The following is a 22988-nucleotide window of genomic DNA, read 5'->3' as shown; positions in this document are numbered from 1 at the left end:
GGTGATCCACAGCCCCTCAGGGCAATCTGCTCCCGCACAGAGAAGTTCTTCTCATGTTTAGGTGGAACTTCCTGTGCATCAGTTTCTGCCCATTGCCTCTTGTCCTACTGCTGGGCACCACCAGAGAGCCTGGTTCATCCTCCTGACACCCTCCCTTTCACACACATTGATGGGGTCTACTCTCACTTTTCTCCTCTCCAGGTTAAACAGCCCCAGCTCCCTCAGGCTTTCCTTATAAATGAGGTGCATCAGTTCCCTGACTGTCCCCATAGCTCACCTTCCCACCTAAAGAAAGGCCATGGAGCCCTCACAGCAGTTGGAATCAGCCCAACAGTACCACCCTGCCTCTGCACGATCAGCCAGCAGTTCTGCATGGGCTCCAGGGCATGACCTTCTCCTCTCCTCTTGCAGCTTAAACAAAACCCAAACTAATCCAGACAATATAATAACCACATTTCAGAACTAATACCTGTATTAGAAACCAAATCATACTGTTTTCCTTTTATTCCTGCTGAAACTCAGAATTTAGCTTAAAAGTAACTGTGACTGCATCTGAAATTATCAGAACTGTCATTTCCATTCAAAGGCTGAGTGGAACACACATGGGGGCTGCTCAGGCTTAGCACAGTGAGATCCCGAGGCTGGTGAGGGTTCTCAGCGGGGCATCTCTGCCTGGCATCTGCCATGTGCCACATCAGCTCTGGCACCAGTACAATTGGTACAGAAACACTGGCTTTATTTACACTTTCTCAAGAAGTATGGATTAACATTATTTCTTTTGAATTCAAGAAGCAGCTTAGAAGCTGAGAATGAAGAAATGGTTTTGTAGTCTGAATAAAAGAGATACAAATTATGAGATCTCTAATTTTAAAACGCCAGTTACCTGCTACCAAAAAAGGAGGGAAGCACTCACATCCAAGACTTTCTTACGGTGTTTGCTGAATCCCATTTCAAAGACAAATCATGCCTTCTAGAACTAGGAACTATACAAGATATACTATATTTAGAGCAAAATTTAAAATTTTACTTTTGCATAACCCTGTCTCATTTTCACTTGTAACTAACTTGCCATCACACTTAGAGATGACAGAAGTCACATCTAAAATAATGACATCCTTGAAAAGGTATCATCCATTAGTTTCTGAGAACATTTCAAATTATAAATAACTATTTAAATAGGAAATGTAAAAACATTTTAAAACTTTGTTGAAAAACTTATATTTTGTAAAAAGTAAACATGCAGACATGCAAACACCTACTGTGTGCATGTACACAAGGACTTGCAAATGAGCTTGCTTAACCAAGAACTCAAAACTGGCTTCTTATTACAGAAAAAAAAGTTAGATATATCCAGATGACAACTGTAACCAAATCAAAAGATTAAACCCATTGACTTAACCAAAGCTTTCTGTTTGGTGACTGAGAGCCATCTATGGGCAGGAGGAATGCCTGGATGACTTCAGCTGCATTAAAAAGAATCCTAAAGCTCAGGCTCCTCTTACCTCATGACTTATGATGATATGAGTTCTCTGGAGGATGGCAGAAGGCAGATAAACCCCTGCAATTATTCCTAATTTCATTGTAAACAAATGGAAGATAAGAAATTTTCTAAAAAACATTGTTACTCACAACACCAAAAGTCTTTGTATTGTCTTTCAATCTTCATCGTTAATTTAACCAGCCCGTAATACAGCAGTATATACGTCTGGAAATTGAATTGTGGTTTATTTTCCTCTGAGCCAATTACTATTTTAGTTGCAAAATATTCAACTGATTTACTAATAAAAAAGAGCATACAGAAAAGCCTGAGAGATAGGTAAAAAATACATAGTGATTGAAAATTATCAGGGTTGATAGAAAATAATGGAAATTTACTGAAGTAAAAAAAAAAATTCAAAGAACAGAGATTTCAGAGTTTTCAGCTTTCACAGACTAAAAAGAAATTGAAAGACCTAAATCAATACACATTTCAGAAGTCAAAAATTTTTTTCCATAAAAAACAGCCTTTAAATTGCAAAAAGGATATCTTTTTTGTATAGACTAGATTTTTTTTTAAACACTAACATTAGAAAAAAAATTATACAATATAGATTATGTATGTATATACGTATTGGTATCAGACAAAAGATGAAATTTTATACATTAACATTTTGTATCAAATATACCAAGTTATTAATATTACCATCCAAACTACTTAGCAAAAAAAGAATTTATATTAAAAATATATTCAGGAAATGATAACTTTCACTGACAGTGGTGGAACAGACATGTGGTATCTATCTCACCTTTCAGATCTTCCAAAGGAGAATTACAGAATCACAGAATATTAGGAGTTGGAAGGAACCCACGAGGACCAGAGAGTCCTGCTCTGACGTGAATGTCCCATGTGATTCACTCTGATGTAATGGCCCACCCAACCTGGGCATTATCAGCACCCTGCTCTCACCAGTTATTTGAAGTGTGAAGAAGTCCAATTACAGCAGAGCCTATCCCACTCCCATTTTGGATACATCAAACAAAAGGTACTCACTATCTTCGAATCAGTTCTTGAACTATCAGCTTGTTCCAGGTCAGTATTTGCTCAGTTACCAACCAAAAGGGCTAAACAAAGCATTTCCTACACCACCAAAATTATCACCTTACTATCAATTAATATTTCATTAACCTAAAGAATCAGTGCAAAGTGACCAAGACTGTTTGTTTAATGTTTCAAATCACATTAAATATGCAATTAAGATCCTTATTTTTCCTCTAAGTTCAAAATTCTGTAATAAGTAATTCCTACATTTTAATAAATTTAATTTAAAAAATGAACTAGCAGTAAGAAACTTCCTAAAATGTACCTGATAATTAAGTTTCTTGAAAATATGCTATAGTCAACATATTCTAGGCAGGAGGAATACTCCAATATACAAATTAAGAGAGCTATCTGGCACCTGATTTGGCTTTGGAACAGGCTGCAGTTAAGGCAGATATCCACTAAGTGGCATTAGCAACCCAAACACCTAATTTTGACAAAAAAATAATACAGAACACTTTATCTCCCACAAAACAAATCGATGGAAAACATTTCCTTTGAACGATTCATTTTATTCAATTTTTTCATAAGCTTTGGCATAATTCCAAACAGCAGTGACAATTTCCTTTTCAGATCAAGACATCTGCAAATATTTAACAGGATGGTCTGATTAAAAATAAAACTATAATGACAAATGAATTAAACAAAGCAACCAAAATATGGGAGCTATGTGACTTCAAATTAAGACACATAAAACTACAGCAAGATATTTTAAAAGTAGTTGGGGATTCAGAAGTGCTGTAAATCAACAAGCCTGTTGTGAAGTGCAAAAGTACAAAAGTCACACCAAATATATACTTTACATAAACCTTTAAAAAAAAATTATAATAATTTAGATATACTAATGCTACCTGATTCTAGGGAGTATAAAAGATTATGACAACTGGGAAAGTAAGAAAACAACTACACTAATTATTTAAGGATTTGTTTTCAAGATATTAATTAATGGTTAACAACTGTAAATATAGGGTTCTGAAAACTGTTTATTGGAAAAACGCCTTAAGGAACAATATAAACACCAGAGAAAAGTATTAGAACAGAATACTCATTTTAAAATAGCTTTCCTCTATTCCTATTGTTTGTCCCTGGTCTTTTATCACTGTCAGTTTGTTCATACATAAACAGCTCATGAATATAAAGGGGGTGGAAAAATCAGTACTACTCTATACAAGATTACAGAAAAATTAAATGAGCAAGTACTTCCAATCTCTCTGCCTCATCAAAGTATATATTTTAAGCTTGTGAAATATCCTATATATGCACTCAAAATTCTCAGCATACTTCAATGCTACAAGGCGTAAGACATTCCTTTTCCTTTTTTTTTTAAGTGATTTTTAAGTGATTTTTTTCTCCTCACTGGCCACAGAGGAATTGCATTAGGACATGGTATTAAAAAAAATAAAAAGGACATGGTCCTTTTTCCCTACATCCGCCTACGACAAACATTTGCTGCAAGTCAGCGACTCCAAAACCAAATTGTTTACAATTAACTCAAAAAGCCATTAAAAAATTGTTTCTTTGTTCCAGTTGGAAAGAGAGAGAGCCAGATGTGTGGCTTGTTGATCTTGCTCTTTGCTGACCTCTGAGTGTAGGAAGAACTGCAGCTGAGGAAGGAAGTCAGCAAGTTGTGTTAATGAAGGTGAACACTGCAAAAAAGGGCTTGTAATTTTTTTCATTAAAAAAATGTATTTGAAAGACTTTTTATCAAAAAAGAGATAATACAAGGCCTTATTTTTTCCTGTGGATGAAGAATTTCAGCCTTTGTTTCAGAAGAATTAACTGAGTTTGTGTCTTTTGCTACTTTTGAAAAATGTTGCCCTTAATTTCAAAAGCTTCATGAAGTTTCACTGAGGTGCCTGTAAATTAGCAGACAACTCATAATTAACACCTGCTGGAAAACCATCATTCTTTGAGAATGTAAAACTCAGGAAAAGCCTTTTAATTTTACGTTCTGAGTCACAGTCTAGCACTACCGACCAAAATCTGGCATAAAACTGAATTCCAGATTGAGAGTGTGCCCAGTTCTTGGGAAAGCACATCTGCCCAACAATACAAGGCAATCCCGACAATTACCACAGTGCTTTTCTTCACAGTCCTCCCTGAAACACATTTATGCATTATATCTGTAAAATACTTGGCAATGAATTAACTAGAGGTCTGTGTTAAAAACTTCATTACGTGGTACTCCTCATAACCGTACAGAACATGTCTGTACAAGATACTCTGTGAGATAAAAACAGGCTCGAAAACTGAACAGCAACAGGTGTGAAACGTTATCAACTTGTTTACAAACTTTTAATTACTTTCTAAAATACTGTTTGAAATGCATTCTGAAATTCTACAACCACAGTGCTTGTCATTTTATCAAGATACCTGAGATGTTAGTAAGTTATCATGGCCTAAGGTAAACTAAGGACACATTTGTGTGTGAAGTACAAATTCACTTCAGAGATTCAACTTCAGATATTAATTCTGGCACTCAACATCAATCCTTAAGCAGTTAGTGAAGACTGCTTCAGACATCCAACTTAATTGTCTGGATTAGGCTAAATGTTTGATCTTGTTCTCCCTGCATCGCTAACTTGATCTTAAACACTTCACACTACTTTTGGTGGAAAATGATGCCTAATTCTTGTCAAGCAGTTACTGCTTTAAGAACATACTTACCATGTAAAGACCTGAATATAATCACAGTTCATCTTCCAACTGTCTATTATGATATTATTTAATTAAGAAACTTTCCAAAGTATTCTTAGAAAACAGGAAATTGAAAATGAAAAACAGTTTACTCCCTTCCCACCCCATATTCTCCTGCTCCCAAGGTCATTTAAAAAAAACCAACAGTAATAGATCACCATATTCATGTATACACAAAACAATTCTGAAAACAGTTATGCTATTATTTAATCTGATAGGGATATTCAAACTCTGGAGAACTAAAGCAATAATTCATGTCACATTTTTCAAAAGTAAGGAATACTGGCCATTTTAAAACCAGTCTACAAGATTCAGTTTTCCTCTTTGTACTGACAGAAATTAAAACCTTATCATGTAAAGTTCCCAGCACAGCTCAAACAGCTCACACTTGAGAACACAAAAAATTGCTTCTGCTGCATTAGTATTTAGAATTTAGTATTGTCTTTTCACTTTTATATTAAGATTTGATTTTCAGAACTTTTCCTTTTAGAAACAAAAAAAAAATCTTGTATTTAGTTAGTCTGAAAAAAAAAATTAAGATCAGTAAAGTCATATTTGAAGGTTTCATTTTGAAAAAAAGTCTTAACTGTAAAAGGTCTAACAGCCAACAGTTAGGACTTCAAAATACATCAGGTAAAAAAGAAACAAACTAATTTTCTTACCAGGTGTAATTCCAACCAGTTTATTACTTTCTACCAGTAAACTTAATAAAAACAGTCAATCATGCTATAGTAGTATTAGCTTTATATGGAATAATATTAAGTAGTCCATAATTTACCAAATCTTTATTTCTTCCTTTCTCTCCCTTTTTTTTTCCTCTCCATTTCCTGTTTTCTTCTGTCTCATCAAGAGTATTCATCTTCACTCCTACCATTTTTCTTTTTATTTTTCCTTTTCCTTCTACTTGTCCTGTCTCTAAGATTTCCCTTCAACTCCTCTCAGTCCCAGACACTGGAGTGGATAAGTCCATGCTGAACACCTGGATTTGAGATTCTCTCCTCTCTGGATCAGGATCATCCTGGGCCATTAATCTTAGCTGAAATGCTATTATAAAATTTAATAGGTATGTCATTTGCATAATTCCTATTTCAACTCCCATATGACGGTAACCAAATAGGAGATTGGAAGCTCTTTTAACGGAGAAAGTAAAACCTAAAAATAAAATATGCAAAATAGGTTTGCTGGTTGTGTATACAGTCCTTACAAGTTCACATCAGTAGTTTAAAACACAGAGAATAATTTTCTACCCTGTAGAAATTGTCAAAGCTCTGATTGCAGTCTTTCATCTTAAGTCTCTCCTGCCACCCCTCCCATCCACCTCCTCCCTTGGACCTGGGTTTGTTGACCCATCCACTGAAATAAAACAGGAATATTGCTGTCTTTCAGCTATGCTGGTTCCACTCCTTTGTAACCTTAAAGTGATGAATCTCTACACCTTCCACCTCTGCAGGTGGCTTTATTTCTTTTGAACAAACCTCCACATGATCAGCAAACACCTTTATTTTGACAGACTGCCCAGACTCCACCTGGGTACTGTGAACCTGCTTTGACAGAAACCCAGTCAGGCTGCTGCTGTGTTGGGCTTGTTTTCACCTGCAAATGGAAGTTTTTGTGGTCTTTTGCCCACAGCACCACTTGCTGGATGCCCCTCACACAAGCTGAATTAATGACAGCATTCACTGTTACTTAAGCAGGGTTAACTTAGAGAATCCTTTCCATACTCAGTGGCTTCCATCTCTCAGAGAAACCACTGGATCAAAGCTACCATCTCGCACAGCCTTACTACCAACAGTACAGTTAAGATGCCACTGCCTTTCAGATTTTAGGTGTTACATGCTGCAAGCACTCCAGGTCAAATGTCCTGTCTGCTTCACACTTCCCAGGAATCCAGGAAGGGCTGGCAAACAGCACTGTTTGGGTCACAACCAGAACCAATGTCCGTGACTCTCAGGCCTGCAGCCCAGGTGCAGTGCTGACCACAACTCAGCTGCATGTGAAATGTGACAAAGATGTCCCTTCTGGTCCCTATAATCTTTGTAGAAAGCACAAGAAGCTGGACTGGCACAACCTCTAGTATTTCACTTAGAAGTAGTTTGTTTCCAGTGACAAATTTTCTTTTAATTACATCTACAGATCAAAACCTTCTAGTTCATTTCTATCACTCCGCTGCTTCCCCCTCAGCTATTGAAGTTTGCAGCTGTTCACAACCTCTTCATAGTCCTTCTCATGTATCCTTTTCTTGGAGCAGAGAGAAATAAGAAGTTTAAAGCCAAAAAACGATTTGTTACTGCAGGTACTGGCACTGATTCCCTTGTGTTGATACCAGTACTTGTGTGAATCTGCAGTGAGCTGATGCAGAGGCCTAAACTGACAGAAGAGTAATCCTCTGGGAAGCCTTTGCAATCCCACAGATTTTCTGCAGCAAATTCCCTTAACCACTACGTCCTGCTGAGTGAAGGTGTTGATGCAAGAGAAGGGGCAGACAGCACTCAGCTAACTCCTCAAGATGGCAATGAGCTAATAACAACTATACACCTGATCACAAAATAAACTCCTGTACATATATTGACCATACAGAGTGGCTGGTGTGGTCTCTCTCAGGGAACATAGACATTTCGGACAAATGAACACTTATCTCAAGTTACATTGGACTCATTCAACAAACACAGAAACACTGCATAAGGCAAAGTCCAGCATACTGCACTCTTTAGCTTTCTCACAACTCACATATAAAAGGAAGAGGGTACTTAACACAATCCCACAGTTATGTCTTACCTAGAAATAAAGTGGTTCCAATTCACATGCAAAAATCCAAAGAGGCGATGCTAAACATTCAACGTCTGTCTGTCATGAAAAACATTCAAGATTACACTTGGGGTCAGTTTTGCTCTTCCCTATCTCAATTTTGCAATAAAACTTTCTAGTTTAAAAAAGAAATTTCCATTAGAAATGGAGGTTATTCTATTGAAAGTGAGATTTGTAACATCCAAAAATTTTTGTAGTCAAACCATTAAAAAATGTAGCTGGGTTGAAATGATCAGGTATTCAAACTAAATTTTATATCATATAATTCTGCTGAATAGATGCAGCAGATAAGCTAGATTTTTTAACGAGCTGTTGCCAAGACTGGTACAGCCCAAGGAAAATAATGTGCACTGATAGTGGTATGCATTATATTAAGAATTAAAAGATATAATCATGAAATCATGGAAATGGAATACACTTCCAAAACATTTAGCAATTTAGTATAAAGGCTATATTTATTTAAAGCAATATTTATAATGAAAAAAGTCCAGTTCTAAGCAGTTCTAAGTTCAGAAATTAATTTTCCAATCTTTTGAAACTACTGAAATAAAGATTGTAATTTAAATGATTTTAGTGATCATTTCATTTTCCAAGTGTTGGGGCAGGGGACGTCACTAGAAAAACAAGGAGACCAGGTGCTTCATAAGGTTCTAGACAGACAACTATTTTAATGTTACTTTTTCAACTCTCTAAATAAAATAACTTAAGAGATATGCAAGCTTGCTCCTGGAATAAAAGTGAAACTAATAAGGAAAATAAGTCCACTACAGAAAAGCTTGTAAGTGAACTTCAATTTCAACCATAACCTTAATAATGGTAATATAGCTCCCCAAACACTTTTCCCAAATATTGAGTTTCACTATCCTCATAGCCTCAGAGGTGAAGCCATCCAGTTCATAAATCAGCTTAATTCAGCTTCATTAGGTTTTGGCTTTGAAAAACACATGGTTGTGTTTCTGCAGCTATATTTATAAATATGTGACTAAAAACTTGGTTTAGTCTAATTATAGACTTTTATTCATTTAATTTCAAAACAGTAACCTTGATTGCTGCCTAAAGAGGAATTATCTCTTGAAACTCACGCGGTACAGTGCAGATTGGGTTTTTTTCCCTAAAAACACGTTCCTTACTGCAAATTGTAACAATTCATTATAAAAGAAGATTATATCAAAATGTAACACTAATTTCACAAGTAGAACACCCACACAGGGAACTAATTAGGACTTGCTCCTCTGTGTAAACAAATCTTTGTACCAATTAGTAGCTGGTCAAGTCAGGGAACTCCCTCTCTCTAGGGGAAAAACAATTTTTTTTCAGCATTGATTTATTTTGCTTCTGGCTGCAAATTCTCTCCAGTTCTGCAGCAATGCATGGTATTTGCAACTTGTATTTCAGACACTTTGATGGGAACTCAGTCAAGATCTGGGAAAAAAAAAGGTAGTAGAAGACCCATAAAAATCACAGAACCAGGACTTCAAACGGGATGTGAACAAATCCTGCTCTCTGCCTAAGCCAATTCTGTCCCAAGGGTTTAGACAGACCAGAACAATAACAGTGAAATGACTCAAAACAAACAGTGGAGTAAATGAAAAAAGTACATGGGAAGAAGAATTCTCAATTGTTGTCCTATAACAAGTAAAGCAAACAAATAAAAACCTCAAGGCGAGAATATTATGCCCAGATAGCATTGTGAAAGCATCAGTGAGGTGCAACAGTAAAACTGCATAAAGGATGGTATTCAATGAGGGCTGAGCATTCATTTATCATTGATGATGATCAAATCTGCTCCACAGCTGTTCTGTGCAAGTCTGAAAGGATGAAAGGACTAGAGTTGACTCTTACCTTGTTGAAGATGATCCAGAGCCTTCCCAATACTTAAACAGAGGCTGCAATCTGTGGATTTTAAAATTTATTTAAAAGGATCGTTATTAATGAAACTGTTTTAATTAACGAGTAAAAATCAGAAAGTTACTTAAATGCCTTCAATAGAGAATAACTTCGATTTTTTCAAAAGCAAAGAGTACTCTGCAAGGTGTCTTCTACGGTGCATTACTCCCAGAGCCAAAGTTCAATTAATCTCATACTAATGCACACCAGGGTAGTGAGGGACTGTTGCAGAAACACCTCAGGGCAGTGAAAGGACTGGCAGCACTGCACAGAACCCAGAACCCAGCCTTTCCCACAGAGCAGTGATGGAGTACAAGACAACTCCTGACCCTCCAGTGCTACAGGGCTGCAAAAATCAGGTCTAAATACCACTGTTTAGTACACCATTTACTGCTTGAAGATGTAAGAAAACATGTCCCCTTCCCTCTTGACCCAACAACAAAAATCACAGGTTTGAAAGACTCTGGAATTCCAGAACTAATTACATTTATACAGAAAAACTAAAATTTTGGAAAGAAAACCCCAGCAACTACCAAGGAGAACCTCCTGTTCATCTGAATTATAAAACTACAAAACCTTTGCAACTTATACAGAATAGCTATCCCTCTCAGCACAACTCAAGTAGTAGTTAGGACTGAACTAGATTTTCAATCAAATACAAAATTCTGGAAGTCTGCTTTTTAATATTTTAAAAAAATATCTCAGATATCTAAATTTTGTTCAGTATAAAACAAAATGAAACAAAAATCAAATGGGATATAAAAACGTCAGTGTAATTTACAGGGTTAATATTATTAGCAGGTATGAAATGGTCATTAAAAAAAGACAACAAACAGATGCCAGGAATCATTTATTGTCTGTGAGCAATAACTGCATGGAATGGGCTGCAAGGCAAGTTCACTGAGGTATCACATTTGGATTGAGAGAGATGCCATTGAGTGAGAAAGCCAACGCCAATGCCATGGGTGGGAAGGAGGATAAACTACTGTGAAAAGTTTAGTTTCCAGTTTGGTATCTTTAAAATATTCCTTTAAAAGTGGAGATAAACATACCAAGATTGGTATGAAAGTTTTCCACAGGAAAGCTGAGGGAGGGAAGAGGAACAACACTTTAATGACTTCAGAAAATAACTATCCAGACACTTTATTACAACACTGTGACTTAACCACAGTGTGAAGAAATGTATTTATGAGCAACCACTCTTGTTCTTGGGAGAATTGGGAGTCAGAAAGAAAGGAAAGTGATCATTTCTTAAACACCAGCCTGACAAAATGGACTGAAGTAAAATAAGGCACCCTGAAACTTAGTAAAATGCTACTCGAAGGGAAGGACATTAGCAAGGAGGCAAACCATCATATACTAACACAGAAGAGAAAATTCTCTTTTACTATTTTGGGAAGCTACAGCAAGTCAGTTTATCTCTAGTTAAAATGCATTTATACAATGAAACACGGGAGTCAGTTCAGTTCCCTTAGCGCAGTAGTCTGGGGGACCTGCTGGGAGTAAAGCTTATTATCCTCCCAGGGATTTGAGCAGTCATAGTTCACAACCAATTTGACTTAAGGAAAAACACAGCTGCTATTTTGAAGGTTTCCTGCTGTGTAAGAAATAATTAAGGCTGTACGATCAGTATTCAACAAAGCATAAATAGCAGAGATGCTAAATTAATTCTATTTGGAAATAAGGAGTTAAATGAAGCTACATTACAGACTGGACTACATAATGTTCAAAGGCAAAAGAGGAGAGTTAAATGAGAGGAAGTGTGTGTCAGCGGCCAAACCCTCTATCCTAACTATGCAACCACAACATTATTTCATGTTTTAGAAGTCCTTTACTCAGAAGTAGAAAGTACAATTCCAAAATGAAGCAATGAGTTTTATTCCGATTTAAAATACAAAACCAAAAAAAGGAGCAGCAACTGAACACACTTATCAATGTAAAAACTGAAAAAAGCACAGACTCATTAAAAACTCTACTACAATCCTGGTACTATTTATATCTCATGCAGAAAAATGCAAGAGATGGCAATGGCAATCCCACTAATTCAGGGCAGTTCATCCTTAGAACAGCCTGACCTGAGCTTTGATGCTCTCCCCACACAACCCTCAAAGCACAAACTGCAGCAGAATTCCCAGCCCAGGAATGGCACTGTCCATGTGGGGACTGGGAGGTCAGTTTCTGATTGCTGGACCACAGCCAGCTGGAGGAACTCACGACAAGAAGCCTATGCCATCCCAACAGCTATTCCTCATGTCCTGTAGAAGCGAGGTGGTGAGACAGATGGCTGAGCCCCACGGACTAGAGTCAACCCCTGAGTTGTCTGTCGGACCAGACACTGTTAAGTCATTAGGATGCTAATAGCTTTAACACTGCTTAAAGAAAAAAAAAACACCCCCACACAAAACTTCACACCCTACAGTTTTTGCTAAATATAAGGTTAGACTTGCATCTCCTAGACAGGAGGCAAACAGATAATTAGAAGAGGGCTGAGACATCTGCTGAAGACAGGAATTCTCCAGGGAAAAGCTAAGGATCATGACAACTCAGGTTTGCACTAGCACTGCTCCTTTAGCTAACAGAAAGCAAAGCTTAGGTTAGGGATAAGTTTTACTCTACTGCCAGGATTTACATCCTCTGGTTGAGGACATTGTAGATGCCATCTGCTTAATACTCAGGTTATTAATTTTGATTTAAAATGCCAGGCCATAATTCTTCAAATATATATATATATATTTAAACAAGTGCTTTCAAAATGGCTGATTATACTTGTGTATTCTCTGGGGCTTGTCTTATAAAACAAATATGAAACTTAATTATTCCATGATTTTAAGTTGCTCTGGCTCATTTTTCCAGCTTCCCAGACAGCTTCTAACTTCCAGGCTTGAAAGAATTGTTCTTCTACCTTCCTAAGCACACATTGACAATGCTGCTACTGCCTCCCTAAAGAAGCTGCTGAATCCCAGCTTCCTGGAAAGCAGGATCTGTGGCCACATATATGTCAAAAAATAAAACAGACCAGGGCACACAGCCACGTTCTGGGCTTGGAACCAGCAAACACATTACAGCTTGTAGCTGGACAACTAAAATCCTGCTCCTCCATACAGCCCAGCCAGATACAAACAGACTTTTGGAAACAGTCCACCGTCTCTCCCAACCCCAGAACTATGCTTGGGCATTATCTGGGAGAGTGTAAGTTGGCATAGAACAAAACTGTGTCATGAGCAGGACTAAAAATGTAACAGTAGAGTGGCATGCCATACCCACTCCTTATTTAGTTCCTGCTATGAACATGCATCACAAATACAGTACTCAGTTGCTTCTGGAGAACATCATTTTTATTAGTTAATATGGAAGTTCATTCCATAACTGGTCAAATGTGTTTCAGAATTAACAGATCACCTTGCCTAGGTGGCTGTTGCTTTCAAATCAGGGAAACAGAACCACAAAATCATGTAATATCTGAGCATTTGTGTTTCCATGAGTATCATATGCAGCACATGAGAAAATCTGCACTCTCTAGGTTTTGGAGCTTTTTAATGTGTTCAGATGGACTGAACATGAGCATCTGATTTCTTAATTTTGGCAAGCCTGGACTGCTGCCAGTACAACATTAGTCCTGATTGTCAGCTGGTATAAAATGGGCATAGCTCTATCAACTGCATTCCAATGCATAGCTGAGATTCTGCTTCTCCAACTTCACCCACATAGGAGTAATGGGCAAGGAAGAAATTCATCTTACAAGATTAGCATTTTAGGAACAAATCTGTGGGTTTATTTCAATAATTCATAAAGTTATATATGTCTTCATAAATTTGTTTTTTTATGTCTAAGTCAGAATTCCCAAATTAATTACTTTTTAAAAATTCATGCAAACCTGAATTGAAAGCATTTACCCTTATTTTGCACAAAAAGGAACACAAGCAAGAAGTTGTTGTAAAGACAAGAGAGGCACATAAAACTTTCCAAAGGAAAACACAACTACCTTGGTGCAAATATGGATGTAAATATTGTACTTGGCAAGAATTACTATATGTAAAACTTTGTATAGATGTGACTGTGTAGTGTCATAGGGGACTGAAAAATCATTCTGACAATACAAAAACATACAACACTTTCACAACTGCTGACCCACAGATCATCATCTTCAGTGCCAACTCCTCACCTTGGAGTCTTAAGTGCAGTGGCACTGTGTATTGGGTTTCCATGGCCAGGTTTTGGTAGTGGGGAGGGCAGTGAAGGGGGACAGGACGGGATGATACAACTTGCCACAGGCCAAGGCCGAGCCATCAGTGACGGTGGCAGCACCTCTGGCATAACTGAGTTAAAAGGGGGAAAAATCTGCTGCAGAAGAGCAGCTGAAGAGAAAGTGAGAGCATGAGCACAACAGCCTTGCAGACCCAAGGTCAGGGCAGAAGGAGGGGCAGGAGGTACTCCAGGTGCTGGAGCAGAGATTCCCTTACAGCCCCTGGTGCAGCCCATGGAGAGGCAGCTGTGCCCACAGAGCCCATGAAGGACCACAGGGGAGCAGAGATCCACCTGCAGCCCAGGGAGAGGCAGCTGTGCCCCTGCAGCTCATGAAGGACCACAGGGGAGCAGAGATCCACCTGCAGCCCAGGGAGAGGCAGCTGTGCCCCTGCAGCCCATGGAGGACCACAGGGGAGCAGAGATCCACCTGCAGCCCAGGGAGAGGCAGCTGTGCCCACAGAGCCCATGGAGGACCACAGGGGAGCAGAGATCCACCTGCAGCCCAGGGAGAGGCAGCTGTGCCCCTGCAGCCCATGGAGGACCCCACAGTGGAGCAGTGGGTGCCTGAAGGAGGCTGTGACCCTGTGGGAAGCCTACCCTGGAACAGGCTCCAGGCAGGACCTGTGGCCTATGGAGAGAGGAGCCCACACTGGAGGAGGTTTGTGACCCCATAGGGGACCCACAGTGGAGCAACCTGTTCCTGAGGGCCTGCATCCCTTGGGAGGGTTCACACTAGAACGAACACTTCATGAAAAACTGCAGGCCATGGGAAGGACTCAAATTAGAAAAGTTTATGAAGAACTGTCTCCTGTGAGAGGGGGCCCATGCTGGAGAAGAGAAAGAATGTCAGGAGGAAGGAGTTGCAGAGGTGGGCTGAACTGACTGCAACCTCCATTCTCTTTATTCTCTCATTTTTGAGGGAAAGAAGTAGAAAAATTGACAGTGAACTTGAGCACAGGAAGAAGAGTGGGGTGGGAAGAAGGTGTTTTAAGATTTGGGTTTTTTTCTCAATATCCTACTCTGATATGACTGGTAGTAAGTTAAACTGATTTCCCCAGGTGGAATCTGTTTTGCCCATGACAGTCACTGGTGAAGGATCTCTCTCTCTGCCCTTATCTCAAGCCACAAGCTTTTCATTATGTTTTCTGCTCTCTGCCAGCTGAGGAGGGCAGTGACGGAGCAGCTTTGGTGGGCACCTGCCATCCAACCAGGGTCAACCCACGACAATATTGACAAAACTGCTTATTACTCTGTAAAATCTTGAGCACCCATTTATAACTGTTGCAATACCAGCTGCCAATCTGGTCCAGTGAGTCCACCTAATAATCTACCTAATAACCATCTGCTCCAACCTAATAGTCCCAGATGAACTCCCACACTCTGATTTACCCGTGAATACTTTAACTGTAGTGCCTTCAACCACAGGTACAATTTCAGTCTTCCAAAGAGATGAAAAGCTGACAAATACATCTCAACAATGACATCAACACTCAACTAAAGACCATCACTCCAATAAACCACAAAACTGTCAGATCTTTCAAGAAAAACAACCAGAAGTCTACAACACAATAAAAACCCACCCATATACGTGAACTAACAAATTTATTAAATCCCAGTGATGATAACACTGCAGGCATGAGACAGACATCTGTTTTGCACAGATCCTGGCCTATATCCTAGTTCTGATGTAAAAAAAAAAAAAAAAAAAAAAAAAAGCCAAAACCCAACAGCTAGAGAAAAAGAGATTACTTTAGATCCATAATTAGTATGGTTCTTTTGCTCTCTCCCCTACCTATACCTATAGTGATAGTAGAAAAGGGTGATGTTAGGAAATGTAGGAAATGACTGTTCATTAGTAAGATCTCAATTTTCTCCAGATCCCTTTGGACTCCTTGACAAAATGCTTCACTTTGTATGAAAGTAAATGTTTGGGTCGAAGATCTCCGTAATTGTCAAAGAAAAAAGTCTGGTTTGCACAGATATTCTGCTGTGATTTCTAAAACTTTTTGTTTTGGACTGAGCAAGAAGAGAGCCAGCTGATTTGTATGTTCCCATGTCAAATCACTTCACAGCATCAGTAAATAAAGGGAACAGCAAGGCTGACTAAACCCAAGCTGATCAATATACTGTGAATCATTGACTGAGAGATGGCTTTGAACACACACAGGACTTTAGCTGGCAGCATGGTTGGGAGTTGACCATCCTGGTGCTTGCTGTGCACTCTGATGCAGAATCAGTAGCCGATCTAGTAACCCATGCCAGAAAATGGGTGGAACTTATTCAAAACTGCTAATTGCCTTCGCTCTGTGGAGAAACTGTGACCCTCATAGTGGGAGGGCTGTGCTTTTTGTCAGAATATGTCAAAGGAAGGCAGGCAATTCTTGCTTTATTGTAAAAGAGAGTCACTGAGAGACTGCAGAGTAAGAGAGCTCAAGGACTTTGTGAAAAGGCACAGAGTTGTCCAGATTTGATCTCTGAGCAAATCTTCAGAGAATCACCTAATTAGTCTGCTTTCTGGAAAAACTGGAGAAGAACCTTTTTAACAGTGCAAAATTAGGCAATGAATTCAGGCATGCCTACCTACAGTCACTGGCACAAGATGGGAGAATACCACATACAGTCATTCCTTAACAACCAGCAGGAAACTGTCTGCAAGTTTGGAGGACAGCCTAATCCCTAAGAAGTTATCTCCTTCCAAACTCATTTATATCCCTTCCCTTCAGAATCTCTCATCCATGGAAAAGCAAAAGAAAAAAAAAAAGAAGTTATTATAAGAATTAAATATCTGATTGCAATGTCAGTTGAAGGAAATACTACAACATACTTTGCTAGTAATACCACAGAAATAAACACAGAAAGCAGAATGTTTTGTATCATGTACAAGAAACAAACTACCTGAATAACTTCCCCCCCACCACTCCCTCCCTCTGGCCCCAACCTCATCTTGTGATTCTCTCTAAAGAGAGTCATATGGCAGCACTTTTCTCCTTTTATGGGCAAAAAAAAAGGATAAAGGAAGTCAGCAGCTGAGCGGGACTGCAGTGCCACATGAATTAAGCAGATCAGAGCTGGGCTGCTCCTCTTGCATCCCTACCTCAGTGCATTATGGATAGGTACTCTCAGAGAGGGACACCATGAATCAACATCCACTTGATGCATATATAATTACATGTCACTGAGTGTTTCACACTGAACTCGTCACCACAGCATGTATTAAAAACCAAAGGATAGAAGGCATGTAATATATTTGCATTTGCTTATCTACCATCTCCTTTCTTTGTATGAATGTCCTGTCAATAGCAGGCAAACCTCTTCTTTGGGAAACAGCTGTAGTGATAGTATGACACTGAGCAGCAATTAAAATTATAGTACTTTCTGCTGCAAGAATTTCTACATGTTCCACACTGCCCCAGTGCCTACCAGCCACACCCACCTTGGTGCTTTTCACCAGCAGCTCTACAAGATGGAATCAGGGAAAGTTATTAATAATCCAGTTTAGCCAATTTGGTGCTTTTTTTGAGAGTGAGAACTGTGTAAATTTCATTAGCTCAATGTAGGGAAAGGTAAATGACACACAAAATTCCCTATGTATCAAGAATAAAAGCCTTACTGTTATTTTGTCAATGGAAAGAAAAGAATCATTGTTTCTGCCTCAATAACCAATACTAGACAATATGAGGACTCACATCCATAACAGCTACAGTATTGAGAAATTATATAGAAACCCACCTCCTCTCCATGAACAGGTGATGGGATCAAAAACTTGTAAGTACTCCCATCTCCCACCCAAGCACAGGCAGCAGGATCCATCAGCCAGAGATCCACAGTGTGCACATGGCCACGGACAGAATACCTGCTGTGGGTCTTGGAACACACCTGTCAGCCTTACAGGTACCACCACTGAGTCAGAGCCACCCTGCCTTCCTCCAGCTTTTTATGCATGCTCATTCTGACTTATATGTGACTATTACAACTTAATTTGACGACTAGAACTCGACTACTTTGTTTGGAAGTGATGCTGAAAACAACTGAATTTAATTACATGAGCTAGGCTTGCTGGGTCACAACCCACACACTTCAAAGCTAAAATGTAGATAAGCATTTCCAGGGTCACAGGCCCTGTCCTTAAGACTTTTTTTGTGTTTTTGGTTTTTTATTTTTGGGGGGGGGGGGGGGGGTTATTTGTTTGTGGTGGGGTTTTGTTTTTGTTTGTTTTTGTTTTTTTTTTTTTAGGGAGGAAGCAGTCTCCCTGGTTATCAGGTCATTATCAGGTCAGATCAGAGGGCCAAAACAACAGAGTTCAGTAAGGAGTTTAAAATAATCCCATCATTTTTTGAAGTCTAGCACTGCTCTTGCATGGAACATGGAATTTGTTAAATACATGCATATATATATATATTTCTTATTGTTAAAGATTAACTATTTACTCCTTAGAAGTTTTCAAGTGTTAACTACAATGTATTTAATTCTCTATTGACAAATGTTATTTCTTTATAAACACTGACTATTTCTTTAAAAAGTAGTATTTAAAATCTGTAGGTGTCCCTTTGCCTTATGAATAAATTAGAAGACACTGAATAACAGCAACCGACAAAGTACAAACACTTTATTACAATTGTGGTGACTCAGACTGTCAGGATTTGGCAGCCCACAGTGTTCCTCAGCAGCAGAACAAAAGGGGATTTTTTTTGGCAGTTTTACTTCTAGTTCAGTAAAGGACAACATGATACTGTCTGTGCCTTAATGAATCAAAACCTCTGCAAAACAAAGGCATAAGTAGTCAGACCCCAATCATTTTCGGTCTCACAGTATAAAACTGGACAAACATATTACCTATACATCTAGGACCTCTACTATGCGTGCTATGACCTTGTTTTTCTGGGAAAAAATAAAATAAATAAAAGCAAGAAGATTATCTAGCTACAGAAATACAAATCAGTTCTACAGGCAACACAGTCCCAAAATACTTCAAGATCAGAAAATATTTTCTGTTTTCCTGTTGAATACAAGAGACATTGATAAAAAATTCTAAGTGGATTTTTTAACACCTTCACTAACTAAAAACATAAACCCCAAAGACCTAAGTATTGCACTACTATAACACAATCTGTAATGTATTCAGAGCATAAAATACATTTTAAGGGAGACTCATTTTCCAGCACCCCCATCATGATCTCATCTGCAGTAATTGGTATTACAGAGCCCTGCTGCAGCACAGCCTTGGGAGAGGGAAGCATTCCAGTCAGTCCTACAGGGCTTTTATGCTTTAATAATAAAAAAAAAATAAGGAAAAGAGTTACAAGATATCAGAACCCATTTCCTCTGCCACCATCCCATTCTTAGGGAGAGGATAACAGACTTATTTCCAGAAGCTTCTAAAGATGCCAACGTCCATCATGAAATCTGTATTTGAAGAAGTCACCAACTGCCTACAGATGATCCTTGAAGCAAAATAGTGTAATTACAGAGCAATACAGTACAGACTGTGTGTATGTGGGTGGGACAAAGTACAACTGAGACAAAATTAGACTGTTCCTGGAAATAAAACATAACAAATTTAACAATCTAGCCTTCTCAAATCTAAACAGATCTCAACAACTCTGAGAAACGTTATCGAATTTTCCCCTTGCCATTACTTCCCCCCCAGTTTCCACAGTATTATAGCAATCTCCTCTGAAAAATTAGGACCAAGAGATCACCCATACCAAATAAATATTCCTGTATGTCTCCCATGGAGGCTATTTAAATACAATTCTGGAATCAATTTACTGGAGATAGAATCATAAGGACCAGTTACCAGAGAGAATTTTTCTTCTTCTCCAAAACCAATTCTGCTCTGTAAGTGGCACTATCACTCAGCATTCTGATAACAGCTAAAAAAACCAGTAATGAATTTTTGCCCCACAGCTCCACACCATTATTAACATGCACGAGAGAAACCAGAAGATGAACTTTCTCCCCTCTTTCCAGAAAGCCATTAACTCAAGCTAACCTTCCAGATTTTATCTGGGGCAGCTGCAAAATGAAAATTATAATGATCAAGCTAGGTATTAAATACACTCACAATAAAGAAAATAAAACAGAAACCATGTTTGCTCTGAAATATCTTTGAAAAACATGAAAACAACCCTTTCCTCCCACTTCTCAGAATAACCACATACAGCTTAGGCAACAATAGTCTTAGGACACTACTGGGCTCAGTTCAGTTGCAGAGGCAAATAATACTGAGCTGTTTTGAAATATCCCAGTAGGTGCTCCAGGACATGGGTCTAATATACAGGACATGGCTCTTCTGGCCTCCTTGTGCCTGCTAACCAAGTACAGATGCAACAGTTGTTGCAAAGCATTTCATCCAGGACAAAACATTTACACTGGACAACTGAATCAAACCAGACTCAAACTGCATCCTAAAACCAAAAGACTTTCTCCAAAAGTCCTCAGTCTTGCCAAAGTCTGGCCTTCATCCCTTCAAAATCTACACTCTTCCTAGATTTACTTATCCATATAAGTCTAGAAACCAAATTGGACTCACAAGAGAATTTTGAGCATGGCTGCAACAAATTTGGTTATAGAAGGGAAAGTAAGAGAACTGGGATAGCAAGCAGGAAGCCACCTAACCTAATAGGTAAGAAAGTTGTGAAGGCTGCACCTTAAACTGATGTCACCTATTCCTGGAAGCTCAAGAGGTACCTGTGTTATTAAAAAGGGTTGTAAAACCCTCAGGCCTCTCTAGAAGCAAGATACATTCCTTTCACAAGCTCCTGAGGAAAGGAGTCATGCAATTTTGAAGTTTCGGATGAGAGGGCAGGAGCATGCCCTCAAGCACCACGGAGCTATTTAAAAGCATCAGGAAAGCAACCACAGAGGAAGTGGAAATGGGTGGCAGGCTCCTCTCAGGTTAAGAGACTGCCTCCCAACCACATCCCTGCACACCACGGTAGAGCCCTAAACCACAGGCTATTGTCTGTCCTAAGACTATTCCTGCAGAAGTTTTGAAATGGAAAAATATTTACTGGATTAAAGAATGAAACACCTATAGAAACCAGATTTCCCTCACCTGAATGCCTTAATCACAGGGCAGGAGTTTAGGCCTCTGGCCTAATTACTGTTGGTTTTTTTTTTTTTCCCAGAGGTTGCAGGTGAAATAAAGGACAGCTTATGACACTCTGCTTGTTTCAGTCTCTTGGGAAGGGGGTGATGTGAGCTCAAGGTACTTAAAGCTAAAAAGGACAGAGAATAAAGTGTCCCACTTAATGAATGTGTGATACAACTAATGCACCATAAAACATGAAGAGAAGAGAGATTAACATAATTGCAAATGCTTTTACTCAAGTTTGAGTAAATAGATTACACTTATTTCTTAACAAAACAAGCTTTTCTAATCCTGAGGGAACATTCCTATCTCTGGATGCCAAAGGCAGTGAGGCAGGAGAGAGATTCCACTCTCCAGAACAGTCTCAGTGGTTAACAGCTATGGATGGATGCAGAACTGTGCATCTCATCTTCTTCACAGTAAAAAAAATGTAGAAAAGTGTGCTTTCAGACATGGGTTTTAGGACCACCAACCTCAGCTTTGAGGCATCTAGTTGTAAAATAGGCCACTCAAATAATTTATGAACTCAGGCAGTAATACAGCAGAGAGAAGAATTTCCCCCCCTCAACAAATCCCATAAATTATATATAAGAAAGCTTCTAACAACTATTTAAACTTTAAGTTAAACCTATGTGTATCAGAGAGATACAGGACAGTACAGAATGACTTTTATCTAAAATGTCAGTTTAAGTCTACCCATTCCCTTAAAAACACCAAACCACTTCCACAGTGCTTTTATATTGTGAGAACTTGCACTCTGTCATCCTGAGCTCATCACAGACAAATGGGATCAAACTGAACATTTCAGTATGCTCCATGCCATATTCTAGTCACGACAACTCCCATGCTGAATGGATGTTATGGAGGCTCTTCACCAGGCCTGAGGTTCATTAATCACATTTAATAACCCAAGACTTGAACCAAACCAGACTAGCATTTTTGATAGGCACACTTAACACCACAATCTGCACTGCTACTGGAACCTCAAAATTAATGTCTCACACATTATAAACATTGCAAATTCCTTACACAGATTTACTCAAAGATAAAATTAGTGCATTAGCTTCACCTTTTGCACTGCTGGTCATCCAAACCATGTTAAAATCTGTCAACCTGTCCACAATGGAAAGCACTACAGAAGTACTGTCATGGACAGGGATAAAAAAAAGGTAATATGCACAAAGGAAAAAAAGGTAAAGGTAATATGCACAAAGGGAAAAAAAAAGGTAATATGCACAAAGAAGCCCCTCAAAGCACTGGTTTTCTAGTCTATTGACAAGTTCATAAATTAGACAAGAGTGTTTCAGTTGTTAGCACGCCAAAGTAACCATTCCTGAGTTAAGGCTGAGTGATGTTTAACTAAATCTCATGGCTGGTACCTTCATGTTGGCATCATTTCTAAACATTTTAAACCTACAATACTAAATAAAAATCTTTCAAGCACTTGTGTGTCAATGCTGCACTGGGTCAGTCCTGAAAGGTTATGTCCTATACCTATTACTGTTATTTTTTTCTGTAGGATCAGCTACTGCTACCAGTTTAAATCAAGAACTTGTACTGAGCAGTATGTAAAGATAGAAAATAAGACACATTTTTCATTTTAATTGGAAGCAGGAATTGGAATTCTGTCTAAGTAGAAGAATGGCAAATTCCTCGTACTCCATAACAATTAGGACCTGTACA

General features: G+C 38.6%; 1 protein-coding gene across 7 annotated transcripts in view; it reads right to left on the bottom strand.

Moving 5' to 3' along the window:
* Window positions 1–22988, bottom strand: part of CYRIA (CYFIP related Rac1 interactor A) — a 56781-nt gene that overhangs the window by 30642 nt on the left and 3151 nt on the right. For 4 of the 7 annotated variants that reach the window (XM_066547187.1, XM_066547183.1, XM_066547190.1 and 1 more), the window contains exons 2-3: window positions 9923–9973; window positions 8051–8119 (exon numbers count right to left, since the gene is read on the bottom strand). The exons of 1 other annotated variant lie outside the window; for it this stretch is intronic. The gene's annotated coding sequence lies outside the window, so the exon portion shown is untranslated. Of the gene's footprint in view, window positions 1–8050; window positions 8120–9922; window positions 9974–22988 lie in introns of those variants that run through there. 2 more of the 7 variants (XM_066547185.1, XM_066547191.1) reach the window with 2 other exon arrangements.

The sequence above is a fragment of the Molothrus aeneus genome, chromosome 3, assembly GCF_037042795.1.
Source record: "Molothrus aeneus isolate 106 chromosome 3, BPBGC_Maene_1.0, whole genome shotgun sequence".
NCBI classification, from domain to species: domain Eukaryota; kingdom Metazoa; phylum Chordata; class Aves; order Passeriformes; family Icteridae; genus Molothrus; species Molothrus aeneus.
Note: the sequence above shows the minus strand (reverse complement) of the source record. Positions and strands in the feature narration are given on the sequence as shown.